General features: G+C 43.6%; 1 long non-coding RNA gene across 1 annotated transcript in view; it reads left to right on the forward strand.

The window, feature by feature from the left end:
- LOC143666499 (uncharacterized) overlaps positions 1-7,716 on the forward strand; it is a 59,421-nt gene extending 51,705 nt beyond the window's left edge. The window contains exon 4 of the long non-coding RNA XR_013167664.1: positions 7,540-7,716. This is a non-coding gene — a long non-coding RNA (uncharacterized LOC143666499). The remainder of the gene's footprint in view (positions 1-7,539) is intronic.
- Positions 7,717-17,247: the final 9,531 nt, after the last annotated feature.

Genomic DNA, 17,247 nt, shown 5'->3' on the forward strand with positions numbered 1-17,247 from the left:
GTCATTTCACAGCTCCCAGTCTTTCAGCTTTGAGATGCCCTTGAAATATTTCTCCCCCAAATCTTCTCATCCTTTCCTCAAATATCACCTCGTCCAAAGAGCCTTCTCTGCTCAAAGTGTCTAAATGGCCTCCCATGCTTACTCTATCTCATCACTTAACAAATTTGTTAATTATTTTGTTTATTTAGTTGCTTACAGTCTAGTTTCATCGCTAGAATGTAAATCTTATGAAGGCAGGTACCTTGTCTGTCTTATTACTGATTTATTTCCAGCAGTTATTAGGGAATAGTAAGTGCTCAACAAATATTGTTACAGGAATGATTGCTTGTGACTCCCAAAATTTTATCTTCAGCATGGACCTCTTCTTTGAGCTCCAAATTGGTGTGCCCAATGGTCTACTTGTTAGTTCTTTTGAAGTCTCACAGATAATTCAAATGTATGATGTTTAAACCCATATTCTTGATTCTCTCTTGTTCCTTCCCCATCTTCCTCATCATAGTAAATAAATGGTGCCAGTTACTAATTGCTCAAACCAGAAATCTGGGAATTGTCCTTGATTCCTCCCTTTCACTCACTCCCATGGACAGCCCTCTCCAAAGTAAATCTTTGCTCAAGCTCCAACCTGTGAGGTACTCTAATTTCATCCACCATTATGTCTAGAAAGGAATGGTCATTTAACCAATATCCCCAATTACATTTTTCCACCATACAGTACCCAGAATTTTCTTTTAGAATTTAAATCTGTTCATGTTAAATTCATGCTTTATTTATGTCCCATTCTCATGACATCCTACAGGCCTAAGAATGGCATATCCCTAGACTTCTTCCCTATTCCATGCTCTTTACCAGCCACACTGCCCACCTTTACTTTCTAGAGCCTGTGCCTATGCCATTCCCTCTGCCTACAAGGCTCCTCTCTCCTCTCTTGTCCATCAGGTCTTGGCTTGGACATTACCTTCCAGAGAGGCCTTCGCTGAGCTCTCCACTGCTATTATTCTTTTTCCCTGCTCCCTGTTTGTTTCCTTGTGGTACTACATAGTTCTCTGTTCCTCTAAGTTACAAGCTCTACAACCATGGCTTCCAAGCCTGTTTTATTCAACTCCTAGCATCACTTACAGGGTATGTGGAGGGAGGGAGGAGGGAGGGCAGGAGGAGGGAGGTTCATAGGTACTTTAAGACTAAACAAAAAAATTTACCTCCCCCATCATCTTCCAACCCAACTGGCATCCTGTATTCCCTGTCTCAGTTGATAGGATCAACATTCATTCTGTTGTCCTTCTTTCTTCATCTCCTCCACCTAATAAGTTACCAAAGCCTGTCATCTCTACCTCTAAATTCCTCCTCCTTCTCTGTCCTCCTGCTACTACACTGGTTACAGCCTTCTGGATGGCTTACCTGGGGTTCTGCATTGGCTTCCTGACTGTTCTCCTACTTGGGACCTGCTGTCTTGCCAGAATTCAAATTCTAAAATTGAGGTATGATGTCATTTCCCTTGAAAAACCTTCAATGACTCCCTATTGACTAAAGAATCCTTCACCCTGATGTTCAGAGCTCTTCAGATTATGACTAAATCCTACATTTCCTATCTTATCTCCTAGGGCTGATGGTCTCACTTTTCATCCCCTATCACAAGCATGCTGCAAGCTTTGTCTTGCCATTCCTTCAGTCCAGAGTCTCCTTCAACCCTTTCCCTATCCACAAGACCCCAAAATGCTTCCAAAGCCCAGTGCAAATGCCGTCTTTCCATGAATTCAGTGAAAGTTAAGCATTTTTACATAAACCCTTAAATCTTTTATTGGACTTACACTTTTTATAACACATGAGCCACTAACCTGTCTATATTGAGCACTTAATTTGCTAGCCTTTATATATTGAGTCCTAACACAAACCCTCTAAAATAGATACTACTATTACCACTAATTTTGCAGAATAAATTATCAAGCATAAATCCATAAAATTACTTTACCCAGCCAGGAAATTGAGAGGTAGGAGTCTAACCCAAGTGAGTGTGACTTCAGAGCCTGTTTTTATTTAGAGCACTGTTTGGTAATCCCTCAACAGATGGAGGCCCCATTTGATTTATCTTTGTATGCTCAATATCCAGACTACAGTAGACAATCAATAAATGTTTGTTGATTGAATGAGAGAGAGTAGAAAATCATCAGGTTTCCAAGGTCCACAAGGGAAACCAGGAGCCTCCTTTGTAATTTGGCTGAAGTAACTATTCAGTCAACATTGAATCAAATGTGAATTGAATTGAGTTACCCCAAGTAATAGAGCTAGATATGTCTCCTGAATTGAAGACAGAAAACTCCCTTCTATATGACTTTGCAACTTATCACTGTCAGAAAGGTTGAGCAGGGAGAGCTGGGGCTGAGCCACATACACGAAAGAGTCTGGAAAATAATCAATTGAATTCAAACCACCATACATCATGGAAGTTTAAAGCCGGAAAGGACCTGGGAGATCATCTGCTTCTCTTCTTTCATTTTACAGAAGCAAAAAATGAAGGCCAGCAGGGGATGTAGCTTCCCCAAAGTCACCAGGTTAGCATAATGTTAGGCTCAGACACCTTGGAACCAGGCCTTTTCTCTCCTATAGACCTGCACATTGCTTGCCTGAACATCCAAGCTGCCTGGCTACATTATGCTTTTTCTTTCAAAATACATTTTAGATAAAATCTAAGTTTCTTTTATTGTTTTTATGCCTACTTAGAACATTTACTTATTCTTTTTCGGGGGCATGGGCAGGCTCCAGGAATCAAACCCGGGTCTCTGGCATGGCAGGCGAGAATTCTGCCACTGAGCCACCATTGCACCACCCTACTTATTCTTTAGTTAATGGGTAAAATGTTTTTCTTTAAAGGATTATCTGCCTAATGTATTGTTTTAATTTGCACACTCAAAAACAGTTAGAGATAATTTGTAGCATCAGCCAGCAAATAAATGTCATGTCTATAGAAGTTCACTTTCAAACATGGAATGTGACCTTTCTAGCTATCAGCCTAGCAAATCATAATAAGTTATCCCCTTAAGATAAGTGAGACCAAGTGAAAACCATGGTGGGAAGACTGGAGATCAGAAAGCAAGAGAATAGTGCTAAAATACCAGATATTAGCTAGGATGAAATCTCAATGTAATTAACACAAAATGTCATTCAGATAATAAAGTACTGTACATCAACTCATGTGACTGAAAAGGGCAGAGTGAGAGCTGGCATCAGGCAAGGCTTGCTCTGGCAGGGCAAATGGTATCGTGGTGGCTCAATTTCACTTATTTTTCAACTGAGGTTACCCAGGTGAACAGCACTTAGCTTGCCATTCTCAAAGAACTCACTGCCTATTGAGAGAAACAGATTATAGCCATCTTCTAGAAAGAGTAGTGGGTTGAGGGTGAATCCACTTCCTCACCCCCTATACACCCCTCAGCCCACTATGAGAGATACACACAGAATACTTCAGCAAAGAGCAAAGCAGTACTTCGCAAGCCTGGGCATAGCACTCAGATTTCCTCCTCAGAGGATTAGGGGGTTTTGTCTGAGCTGATCCTTAAGGAACAAATTAAAATTAGTCTGGGAAGGAAAGGAAAGAGCAACTAGTAAGCTCTGGGGCAAGGAAATGATATTTGTGGAGCATGATAAGGAATTGCAGACAATTGTGCTGATAGAATCCAGTCAGAAAGGGGAAGGAAAGCTGCCCCTCTGGTCTCTACCTACTTCTCTAAGTAGTTAGCCCCAGGTAACAGAAGGCCTTTCATATGGGATGCACAGATATCAAAGAGATGAGGAGTGGCCTTCAAAGAAATTAAAACAAATGTACATTATAACTTTTGCCCACATTCCATTAGCAAAAGCAGGTCACATGATCACACTCAACATCCATCGTACTAGGAAATGGATCCACCCTCTCTCCAGCAGGAACTACCTCAAAGTCATATCGCAAAGTCCAAGGATGTATAGTTCTGATAAAAGGAGGGAAGGGGTGAATACTGTGAATGATGATTCCATCAACTTCAGTGGAAACTGGGATTTGGGAGAAAATAATAGTCAGGATTTTCATGCAGCTCTAGACTATATTTTCCCTTTTCCAACATCCAGCACATAACGCCATCAACTGTGGACTGACCTTCCCACACTATGATGACACATTTACTCTCTCTCACACACACACACAAGCACGCACTTAATGTTGTTAAAGTCTACATTCGTACTCCATGATTGAGTGTGCCAAGCACAACGTGGAAACCACCTAGAAAAGAGGCAGTGCATTATGGTGGAAAGAGCCCTCTTCAAGGAGTCAGAAACCTGGGCTTTAATCCTGACCCTTCATCGACTTGATCTAGGTTTAAAATAGAAAGAATTTAACAAATCAGGAGAATGAGCTTGCCATGTCATGGTTAAGAAGAGAAAAGACAGGTTAAATAAGAAGCCCTTCCCTGCAGTACTTCAGTTGACAGTGGGGCATCTACTACACACCTGGAAATTATAAGTCCTTGGGCTTAACAAAACCAGTACCCCCCAAAGAATGCAGGGAAACCTCTCTATGTGTGATATGGGTACCAATGCAAGTGCAATGGAGAAAGCATTGACAGAAGGTTTGTCACCCAAGTCCACATTTTCTGAAGAAAGCAACACTAATCCTGAGAAGCTCCCAAGAACACACAACTTATAGTTCTCTTGGGTCCAAGTCTTTGGTGAAGGATACTGCACAAATGTAAAGAGACCAGAAGATGCCCCCTCTTCTGATATCCCTGCTAAGGATATTGGTCCCATCACTGGAAAAATTGAGAAAATTGTTACTCAAGTCAGTTTCTGTGTACTGTAGTTCAGATAAAGTATCTGGTTGAGAATGATTGCTTACCATTTTCTCCACTGGAGTCTAACTTTTTTTGTGTTTTTTAGAAAAACAAAACTAGTTGTTTACCAAGTAGATACAACTTAGCGCAAATACCTAATTTAACAAAATAAAATATCACACCAATATAGATGTATACTGGGATGAATGCATGCTATCACTTTCTTCCATGTCGTGACATTTTTGCAGAGGCTTTATCTGAAATGGGCAAATGAGATCCTTTCATTTTTATCAAAAAATAAATGGGGAGGGGGTTCTAGAAAGGGCAGCAACTCATACCATCATACTGGTTACTGGCAGAGAGGAAACTTGGACCAGGGTTTCTTGACCCTAATGGGTACTCTCTTCCTTTCTCTGCTCTTTTTCTGTCAAAAGCATGTTTTCTGATTATTTTCCATTAAACGCAGCATTCACATTCACTCTCCAGAGAGCACTTTTGAAGCACCCTCATTCTTTTACCCAATCACTTAGCATGATTCCTCTGTGAAATCTATGGCTTGGAAACCTTCGCGCTGCTCCTAATTATTCTACTTCTTGGATTCCTAGGATATGTGCACCTGATAATCAAGAGTTATTCATTGCAAGTCTTCATTACATTTGATGTGGATAATACAAATTTCGCTTGTGAAATGCTACTCAGGGTCTCATTTTTGAATGAAGACATTGATTTACTTACATTTTCAGAACACACGCAATAGGCGGAGAATTAAAATAATGGACAACAACTAATAGAAAACAGGTGTGACTCTGAAACTTAAATTATGCATTCTCCAATCTTGGAGCAATGCTGGAGAAGAATGTTTACCATACAATAATGGAGGCAACAAAAAATAAAACGAAATAAACAATAAATTCTCATTGAATGAACGCAGCTTCCCAGCTGGAGCCCATTTCAGCATCTAGCAGTGCAACCAAAAATGAACACACAAAGACTGCTCAACTCAGTTGGTTTGTTTTTTTTTTTCCACCCTGGAGACTGGGATGAAGATGGCAAAAGTGTAATTTAATTTTTGTAAAAATGTTTTCTAAACAAGTTCAGGGGCTGTATCATCTGGTTTGACAAATTGAATAACAGGTCTGAAGTTCTTGTGATGAGGTGTCAGCAGTGACTTCATAAGAAAAATTCATCACTCACATTCACAGCTGAGAAGGTAACAAAATATAAGGGAGAAACACAAAGTACTAAAGGCCAAACCTTCAGGCCACCTCCTGATGCATGGCAGGTGAGGTAGGGAGGGTTTAATGCCCAAAAGAAGTTGAAAGTGGAAGGGCCAACGTGAGTGGTTATTTTTGGCTCCCTGTGCTCACGCGGGCTACAAAACTAAATTAGTTCCACCGGACACATTAGGGCTAAGTAGTCATCACATTTAAAGAACCTCTTTTCTTCCTATTCCTAAACTCTGATCTACACTCAGCCCAATTAATCTCATTCTCCTGGTGCATTTCTTTGACATCAGTGAACAGATGGATTGAAATGACTTAAAGGAAATGGGTTGGGACAAAGACCCATCTTTTTTTTTTTTTTTTTAAACCTCCTAGAACAGCCAGTTCTAAGGAAAGGAAGAGAGATAAAAAACAATTCGTCAGGCAGATGATCTAGAAGGACACCTGTAGGCCACATCCCATCTCCCATCCTTCCCCCTGCCAAAAGTGTCCAGCTATAGCTTCTCAAATCCTCTTCTGTGGACAATAAGAGACAAAAGTTTTGGAAGGAACCTTAGAGGTCACCCAGTCCAGCTCTCTATGCAAAACACTCCCATCTCCAGCTACGGTTCTCAAAATTCATGACACACTTGCTTAAAATGCAGATTCCTGGAATACGGTAGATTGAATTACTTCCCCCAACAAAAACCATGTTCTTTATCTTGCTCCTCACTCCTATGGGTGTGAATCTATTTGTAAGTAGGATCCTTTGAAGATGTAGTAACATGACAGTGTGGCCTCCCAGGTGGTTTTAATGCTGGTGGTGTGCGCTGAAAGCACGTGGAGAAGCACTACCCAAAATTTCCATCCCTTGGTTCAAAACCTCCAGGAATGCAGTCTGCACTTCCACGCAGGCAGCCAAGCCTCAGAAATATAGCTTAGAGGATTATAAAAAAAAGTATAGCTTTCATTTCCCAGTGCCTGCCTATGCAAAAAAAAAGAAAGAGAGTATTGCTTGTTTTCAGCCAGCATTGTGGAATGACATGCAAAATCTCCTTCTTCCTATAATAATTCTTCACAGAATGGAAGACAGCAAATGGCCCCTCATGCTGAGTGTCCCCAACTCCTTTCACAGTTCCCCTCAATGACTCCCTACCTCATTCAGAATAAAGCTCAAATTCATCAGCGTGTAAGACCCTCCATCACCTGGCCCCACATCTGCATTCCTCCAAACCCACCTCTCTTCATTCCTTGCCATGCACTTTGGATTTCCACAAAACCCAAGAGCAGCTGCCCACACACATGGCCATTCCATGCTTCCACGCCTTTGCTCGAGCCTTTTTCTTTATATAGAGAGTCTGTCTCCCACACCCCCCACCCCTCCCTCCTGCACCTTCTCTGGGAAGTGGCAGACTGTCAAGACCCAGCGCAGGCCTCATGGCCTCTAAGAAGACACATGTGCTTTCTCACCACCCCTGGCCTACCTCCAGTATGGCATTTACCACCATGTTATTAGAATTACAGGCGATCTCCATTATTTGCAGATTCCATATTCGTGGCACTTCCCTGGCCATTTGCAGTTATTCACGGACACGGACGAGCAGTGAAAAATTTGAATTGCCGGGCATGCAGGTTCCCAACTGAAGTCAAACAGCGGTGCTCTGCCTTCTTATTTCAGTTCTCCTACTATAAACAGCATTTAAAAGTTGCTTTAAAATGCTCTGAAGGTACGGTATTGTCTCTAGAAGGGACAAAAAGGGGACATCTAAAAAAATCTCTAAAAGGCTGGTAAAACAAAGAATTTCTCAGGGAATCACTTAATCCAAATTTAAGGAGGAAGCAAAAGCCATGAGGTGTCTTTAAACAGAGACATGCATAAAATATTGTTACATATTGATCAGATGATGAAATGTGACTAGAAGCTCATGGGAACGCTAACCCTGTATTTCCCTTCAGAGCAACGGTTCAAGATTTTGCTAATTCAGCGTTCATAGTGACTTTATAGACATAACCGCAAATATAAAGAATCAACTGTAGTTTAGTGGTTAGAATGCTCACCTTCCAGGTGAGACCCAGGTTTGATTCCCAGACCATGTACCCACCCACTCCCCAAAAAAAACAATCAATTGCATCTATTTTCTCTGTCTTTACCAGTAGACTTAAGGACAGAAATTTTGTCTTATTTTTTTTTTGTCCCCAGAGCAGTGTCTGACATATAGAAATTACTCAATGAATGTTTATTGAGTTGAATTGACTCCTCAGAGGTCTGAGCACAGAAGACGTTGAGCCTGGCAGCTTTCCCTCGATGCCAGCTTTGCAATGGATCTATCGTGATTGGACCCAGGACCATGTGCCAGGCACTGTGCTACACTGGAGGACACCCCAAGAGGACAAATACCAGCCCCATCCTCGAGGAGCTCAGTGTCACATCAGGAAGGCAAGCCCGGGTAAGACGACGTAGAAATGTGCCAAGATGCTTTAGAAACACAAAGGAGGGAAGGCCAACCCTGCCTCAGAGCATCATGGGAGGAGAGAAGAAAGAAACATTCTTCATTCATTCAACAAATATTGTTTGAAACCGACTATGTGCTAGTGAAAATGATAGGTGCTGCATACTATGGTATAAACAAAACAGATAAAAACCTTCCGTCATGGAATTTATAATCTGATGGGTGAGTAGACAATGAGATAAATCAATAAAAGAAAAAATATTTAAAATAGGATAAAGGCTATGGGAGAATAATAAGGGGACAGGAAGGGGGACAAAAAGTGGGGAGTATACATTTAAAGGGGTACAGCACCTCACTGCGAAAATAGCATTTAAGGAAAGCTGTGGCGATGGGGAAGACTGGTTGAGACCAGAGGGGCGGGTGGGGAGACCTGTGGCAGAAGGATGCTGGTGGAATTCAGGAAGTGTGAGGAGCCAGTGGGGTGGGAGAAGGAGGCAAAGGCAGAGAGAACAGGGGTCTGCTCTTGCGGGAGCCACTGGAGGGCTGTGAACACAGGAGCCACGTGACCCCGGCTTACACTGTAAGCAAATTACTCTGACCCTGGCTTACACTGTAAGCAAATTACTCTGATTGCCAGGTTAAATACACCTGAGAGGGAAGCAAGCGCCCGCTTTGCTCCAGGCCGTAGGTTCTGCAGGCCAAACCCCAGAGACTAGTACTGCAGGTGCTTTCCTTTTCTTCAGAGGGGCAGGGAAAGACCCAGAAAAGGCAAATAAGGAGCTCAGGGCCTCAACCAACAAGCAGCAGAACCGGAATCCACGCCAGGGCTCCAGGGCTCCAAATCCACGCCCTCTCTCTGCAGCACAGGCTGCCTGGCCAGGAAACCCCGGGAGGAGAAGCTCACACACCCAAAGGCATCCAGGACGCACAGGCACCTAGGCAAGGACGGAAGCCTGAGGTGGAGGAAGGGGGACCATTACCCCCAGGTGGCATGGCTGCTGGAGTCTCCCATCTGGCTTGATTTTTGCCCCTGAGGCTCACTGCCCCAGTGAACATCTCCTTTCACCTCTGGTCCAACTATAGATCAAAAAAAAAAATCCTCTTTTTTTTTCTATTTTCCAGTTTAACACCCAAGGTAGGTGGATATTTTCAAATCGAAATATATTCACATAGGAGAAAAGGAAAAAATTATAGAAACTACAGAACAGCATCCAAATAGGTAAGTTCCGGGAATTCTAAAGGCTGGTACAACTTCTCGGAAACACGTGCTCTGGGTTCCAGCCCCTCCACCCTCACCTGCCTCTCACCTGGCTCTCCCTGGGCCCTGAGACTCCCCCCCTGCTCACCTCGTCCAAGCAGGTCTCTGTCATTCTCCATCATTGCACCCACGTCACTTTCCACCTGGCTCTCATCGCAGCTGAAACCGTTTTAATTACATGGCACTGCTTTGCCTGTCTTCCTGCCGGATGTTAAGTCTCTCAGAGCCCGAAAACAACCGTGTCTCGTGCACGGCCCCGGACCCAAGTTTTAAGTCTGTTCCTGATGCATGCTAGGTATTCCACAAACAGGCCTTGATTGTTGCCACTTTGTAACCCTGCAGGCGAGTATTTAAAAAACCTGCTTCAAAACATGTCATGTGTTTTGTTTTTTTTATTTCCCAGGACTGCTGACAGATCTTCTCTTTGTGCTCAAAATTTGACTAAAATCCAATAAATGCTTTGGCCCTTTAGGCTCCAGTTACTCTCTCCGCCCACTTTTAGAGCCGTCTGCAATGTAGGCAGGGAGGGGGATGCCTGCAATCTCCCACCACATACGAGGGAAGGAAGGGGTCATGGCCAGCACAGACACCTCTCCTGCACCCCATATCCTGGTTCCAGGGCTGGGCACAAGCGGAGAAGCCAGGCCCCATGGCTGAGATGCTTCTGTAGGGCAGAGGCAGGAAGGTGACCCAGATGTGTGTCTTTCCGAATCCTCCCAGGCTGGCCAGCCCTCCCTGTGGCCGGGTGGGAACAGAGATAACACCTCCCCCCCTGGCCCTTGTTTCACACAATCCGGAAGAAGCAAACCCAGGGATCATCCAACCCAGTTCCATTCTTTGAAAGGAACAGAAGTAGAGCCAGAAAGGCTGTGTCTTGCCCCAAGGTCACGGCCTGGACTTGGTGGTGTGCTGGCCCCAGCTGTCCTCACCTCCAGGTCTGGCTCCACCGCCGTGTGCCCACTGCCACATCCTGGAGGAGGTGGGGTCCAAAAGGCCCCAACAGTTTCATGTGACCCAGGGCGAGCTTGACCCTTATAGGACCGGCACCCAGTTCAACTTCTTCCTCTGCCCCATTCTCTTTCCTTCCCCTTCCTTTCACTAGGGATCCCCAATAGGCATCACGCACCCCAAACATTGCCCCAGCGTCTGCTTCTGGAGAACGCAGCCTGAGCCACCCCGCCCCCACCCCCTCCGGTCTCTTCACTTCCAATCCACTGTTTATTCCCTACAAATCACAGATCTGCTTCCTCAAAGCCCAGAGAACAGATCCTCAACAGGACTATGCCTGAGGCAAAACAGGGCAGAGGATCAGAAGGTTTGTGTTATGCCAAATGCTCTCCAAGGTAAGCGCCGTGTGCAGACCTCTAAGCCCCCGGAGTTGCAGCGATTTATATTTAATGTGCAAATGTTCTGAGGAGAGCTGCACGTGGGTCAGATCAAAACATTTATCCTCGCTGTGACTTGGAAAAACTTATTAGCTGGCTCTATACCGATATTCAAGGGGAGCACAAAAAAGATGGGAAAGAGAATGAAAAAGAAAAATCTGTTGCTGTCCGATAAATAGAGAGCAGTCTGAGAGCCAGAGTGCTGGTGACCACTGTAATACATTGTTATGCATCGCCACCAGAGCTCTTGTAGAGCAGCCACAGTCCATGTCTGACATTGCCTCCGCTGACCTTTTCAATATTGCCCAAGCGCAGTGGAGCTGGTGTTTCTAGAGGAATTCAAATCGAATGTACTCAGGCAGAAAGGATTTGGCTGTGGGCAAACCCTATCAGTCTCTTCACGTTTCCCCCTTGTCATTCTCATGTAAATTGTAATTCTTTATTAGCATGGCCATTTTTCCACCCAGGTGCAAGATGCGCCTGCTGAAATGGCAGCCGGGCGCATCTGTCTGCACAGGAGGGCTGGTCTCCTTTGGAAAGGGCACCAGCGCAGATCAATTCCAAGGCCAGGGAGAGGAGTGGAGGCTGCCAAGTTCCCGCTTGAAAGAGCAGAAGTGGGGGGGATTTGAAGTCCAAAAAAGGAAAGGCAGAATGAACCTCAGCATTTCACAGGCTCTTTGGCTTCCTTTTTATCAATTCACCCATGTAGACTACACTCACCATCTCTCACCTCCATGCTTTCCTCAGCAGAAGGGACTCAGGAGAGGGCTGCCTTAGGAGGCAGAGGGAGGCTGGAGAAGGGCTGGGGAGGGACTGGCTGCTCCAGGTGATGACCTCTGTGGATGATTTAATCCTTGTCTGTCTTCACTTCAGGCAAGAGTGGCCAGGGGGACTAGGGAAGCCAACATGGTAGGGTTGTTTAGGGCCCAATGCCTGTCCTTGGAAGTACTCCAGGGCCCCATAACAGCAGGTTCAGCCATCACAGCCTCCTTCCAAAGCCTTGCTCTTCTTATTCCTGCTCACAGCTAGTCTTGCTTTGATACAATGGTTCTCAAAGCCTGGTCCCCAGGCCAGCAGCTTCAGCGTCTCCTGGGAACTTGTTAGGAATGCAAATTCCCAAGTCCCATCCCAAATCTAGACAATCAGACACTCTGGGGTGAGGCCCAGCAATCTGAGTTTGACAAGCTTTCCAGACGTTCTGGTCCACGCTGAAATGTGAGATCCACTACTGTAATTGAAGCCTTCACCTATCTCTCTAGCCTCACCTGCAGCTAGTCCACTCGCTCTCACCCAGTGTGTATTAGGGTGGGGAGATCAGAATTTCCAGTGGGGAGGAGCCTGTGCAGTTTGGAGACTAGCCAACAATTTAAAGTACCAGAAACGTGGAACCAAAGAACCGAGTTTAAGACGAGTTTAATCCAGTAGGCCAACCCTTGCCCAGAGTCAGATTTTCTAAAAGAATAGAGGCTGGAGGTCAGTGATGTGCAGAAAACGGGGCTCATCCCTTACCAGACATTCCTGGAGGAAGTAACCGTGTGAGGGAATCTATGAACTGGGATGCTGACAGCCTGAGTCTGATTTGGCATGGGACATCCATGGCTGGCCAATCAGTCTATATATAGCAGGAACATGGTCATTAGCTGGAGTTGGAGAGCTATACAGGCACCTAGCAGAGGAGACCAGGAGCAAGGGTCTGTGCTCTGCCAGGTGCACCAGAGCAGGGCTCTGCTCCCAGCAAGTAGCAGAAATGCCAAGGAGAGGAGGCAGCAGCCCAGCATGAGGACAGGACACGGGGGAAGATCAGACTCCATTTATATCAAGTCTACAACATTTCAGCTGGATGACTCTTAATTTATGCATCCTGCACCAATGAGAGATGATGCAGGAGCCGAATAAGGCTCATTTTGGTGGGAAAAGCATCAGATACTCCTGTGAGGAGAGACCACAAAGATAAGAGCTGATGGCTCCAATCCAACCTTACAGGTTTGGAAGTTCAAATAAATTCAAGAACTGTTTAACCCCCAAGTGAGAGGTCTCAGGAGTTTATTGAAGCAAATACAACCAACTCTCTGTGTTCTAAAAAGGAAATGGCTTATAAAGAAGGCAGAAAAGGTTTCCAAGACATCAAAAACCTATGAGAAACAATATTTTGTCAAGTTAAGTGTAAATTAATTTAAAAAACACATGGGTTGTATTTCTCTCAAAATACACATAGCTGTGAAAATCAAGGAGAGGGAAGCTGGTAAATATTTTGGGTTTGACAATGACCAACGTCTTTGGGAGAGAGGTACAGCTTTCCAGAAAACAGGTTTTTCCTATTATTGTTCTTTTTCCCTACCCATAATCCTTAAGACACAAAAAGTTTTAGAGGAAGAAGGCCTTAGAAGTAGTCGTCTACTGGACTCTCTTATTTTACAGATAAGAAAACTAAGGCTTAGAAATGTTGAATAGTGGCCTATTATATCACAACTAAACAATGTCAAGCCTTAGATGAATTGAGAAACAGACCAGAGGAAATGCACTGACACACATTCTTCTCATCTTCCTGACTCCAGGGGACACACCCAGAAGCCACTCAAGACCATATGGTCCACATGCTCCAGGGGTCTTTTCTCCTACATCAGGTCACACTTAGACATTGCGTAAAGTGAAAACCAATGGACCCATCCCATTCTTGGGCCTCATACAAAGTGAAAGCTAAACCAGAAGAGAAGCTTAGTGCCTATATGGTTTGAGTCTTCTGACTCAGTCTGTATTCGAAAAGACAGAGTCAAGGCCCAGGAGTGAGAGCATCAACAACTCATGAAGGCACTCAGAAGCCTGATGATGAGACTCTAAACCCATTATCCATGGAAGGAGGTCCATGTGGGCCTGGGTATGGTACCTAATATGAACCTACCTGCCCCTGAACATAAGTCATAAATGGCCTGGTACCATTGTGGCTACCATCTTGATGGGATTAGGTTTAGGGTTATAACTTTATGTGGATTTTTGTCACCATGGCTAGCTCTTGACTATCCCTCAAAACTGGGCTCAGATATCCTGCTAGGTCTTAACTTGCAGAAAATTTAAGGCTACTATCTTGCCCCGAGCCAATAAAGGGTCAGACTGAGGTGTGAAGAGAAGAAAGAAAATTCTGAATCAGGGAATTCTATCAGAAGTCAGAAATGTGGGTTCACTTGGCTAAATGTGGGGTACTTGGCTACATTTAATTAACTTTAGACAGAGCTTTTCTTCCTAGCTCACCCACAGCTTCTCTTTGTCTAAAGGCAGCATTTGGCATCAGACATTGACTTGTACATATGCTCTAATTCAACTACACCAGGACCATCTTACCTATGACATGGGAATAAAGGTTACACAGTCAGGTCCCAACAGAGCAATACTGTAAGGATGCTCAGAGACAATGTATCTATTTATATACTGAAAAGCATTAAGGAAAGAGAGTAATGATTATTATCGGGTGCATCATATTTATCAAAGCCTTATTCATATAGTAGGAGCACAATAAATACGTTAAAATTAACTCTTTACCTACTGCCCATTCTGCTCAATCATCAGGATAGCTGTAATGAATTACAGTGTCAGTTCAAACTTGATTCTCAGTCCTATGACCCTTCCACAGTACCATATATACCATTTAATGAGAACATATTATATGCCAAGCAAGACTTATCAGTCAATAAAAGAATAAAGGGATAGGTTCCAGTGAAGATGGAATAGCTTCGTTCCTCTCAGGTCCTGCTCCTTACAATTAAAAAATCCCTGGGTATAGCACAACAAGCAAGCATGGGAAGACTTTGAAAGGTGGAAAGAAAAGGGAATTCCTAGGAGCCTCAGGACTTGAGGAACAGTATGGCAGGGAGGTCCCTGGGTTTCTATATTGCCTCCCACATATCCTGCGCAAAGTGCTCTAGAAGCCTCCAAGTGGGACACAAACAAAAACACTCTAAGAAAAGCCTGCTCCTCCCTAGTCAAAGGACCAGAAAAGGGTAGCCTAAGAAGAGAACACCTTTTTGGCAATACCCTATTTACTCCAACAAACACTGTTAGGGACAAAAAATCACCCCTTCAAAAAACACAGTTTCAACAGTGTCAAGTAGAGAGCTGGCCTTCCTGCCCCATCCTCCCACCCCATGGAAGCAAGTGACAGAGCTCTGATTTTTGCCATTTGGTGTCAACAAGACAAGCCAGTAGCTGGTTGCACTTCCCTACACTGCAGAAACAGGCAGCAGAGCTCCAGTTTCCCCTTTGCAGTAGTCCTGAGAGTGAATCAGGGTCTAATTTTCCATCCTCCACTCAGTGGAAACAGGTGACTCTCTGATTCCCCTTCCAGGTGGTGTTAGTCGAGCTGAAAAGGTAGCTGCTTATCCATGCCTCACTTGTGGAAACAGGTGGCAGATCACCATTCCCCTGCTGGGATAGCATTTGTGGGACCAAGCTGGGAACTAATATTCTATCCCCCACCCAGTGTAAGCAAGGGTCTTCCAACTGCCCTGCTGGGACAGTATCAATGGGGCTGAGTGAGAAGCTGAACTTCTTTGCCACATCTGATAGAAGTAGGCTGTTCCAGGAGAGTGTCAGTAGAGTCCAGCAGGGGCTTATCTACCTCCACCTAGTATCAATGAGACTGAAAAAGGCAGTGAGCACTGGGGCTGGTCAAGACTCTATTATACTCCCACTCTGGTGTCAGTGGGAGCCCAACAGGTAACTGAGCCTCCACCCCCATCTGGCATCAAATGGTGCAAGGTGGGGTTGTTGACACCCAGCCCCCTCTGCCCATTTACTCCCCTGGTGTCAGCAGGGAACTGAGCTTTAGCTCCCATCCTGAAGCAACAAAAGTACATGAGTCAAACCTCCAGTTTCATACTCCCCAATATCCATGGGTCCATCCAACCCTCAGCAATGAGGCAGGGGTCTTGATGGGATCAGTAGGAAGCTGAACATACACACTCATCTGTCCCTTATGCTATAAGTCAATAAATTTAAAAAAAAAAAAAAGCTTAAACAGGATTCAGAATCTGGTAACATAATATTCAAAATATCTAGGATACAGTAAAAAGATCACTTGTCATACCAATACCTAGGAAAACCACAACTTGAATGAGAAAATACGATCAACAGACACCTAAGGTAAATCAGATGTTCCAATAACCTGAAAAGGATTTTAAAGCAGACATCACAAAAATGCTTCAACAAGTGATTACAAATTCTTTTTAAAAAATGAAAAAATAGAAAACCTCCACAAAGAAATAGAAGCAAAAAGAGCTAAATGGAAATTATAGAACTTAAAATATAATCACCAAAATAAGTAAGTCACTGGGTGGTCTTAATAGTAGAGTGGAGATGACAAAGGATAGAATTAGTGAACATGAAGACAGATCAATCAAATTTATCCAATCTGAACAAAAGAGAAAATAATAACCTGAAAAAAAAAAGGAAACGAGCCTCTGTGACCCGTGGTACAATAACAAAAGAGCTAATATTCTTATCACTGAAGTTCCAGAAGGAGAGCAAAGAGAAACTGAAAAAGGTACTCAAGAAATGATTACTTAAAATGTCTCCAATTTGGTGAAAACAGATTCAAGAATCTGAGCAAAACACAAATAGGATAAACTAGAAGAAATCTCCACCAAGACACATCATAATTAAATTTCTGAAAACCAAAGACGAAAATTTGTAAAAGAAGCAAGAGAAAAGACACAGTAATTAGAGAACACCAATTCAACACTAATAACAGAAGATTTCTCCTCAGAAACCAGAAGAAATGGAGTACAAAAGGATCTGGCACGTATTTCAAATACTGAAAAAATAAATAAATAAACAACTGTGAATTCTATATCCAGCCAAAATATCTGTCAGAGTGAAAGAGAAATAAAGACATTCTCAACTGAAAGAAAACTAGATAATTTGTTGCTAGCAAACCTACCCTTGAAGAATCACTAGCTAAAGTCCCCTAAATATAAAAGAAATGGTGACAAGAGAAGGCTTAGAATTTCAGAAAGGAAAAATGATGGAAACAGGTGAAAATAGGAATAAATATGATTAACTATCCTTCTAATGAGTTTTGTAAATAATACTTACCAAGCAAAAATTACAATACTATTTATCTAATATAGTGCTCATTGTACATAGAGGAAACACTTAAAAACCATTATG

This window comes from Tamandua tetradactyla, chromosome 23 (assembly GCF_023851605.1).
Source record: "Tamandua tetradactyla isolate mTamTet1 chromosome 23, mTamTet1.pri, whole genome shotgun sequence".
Classification (NCBI taxonomy): domain Eukaryota; kingdom Metazoa; phylum Chordata; class Mammalia; order Pilosa; family Myrmecophagidae; genus Tamandua; species Tamandua tetradactyla.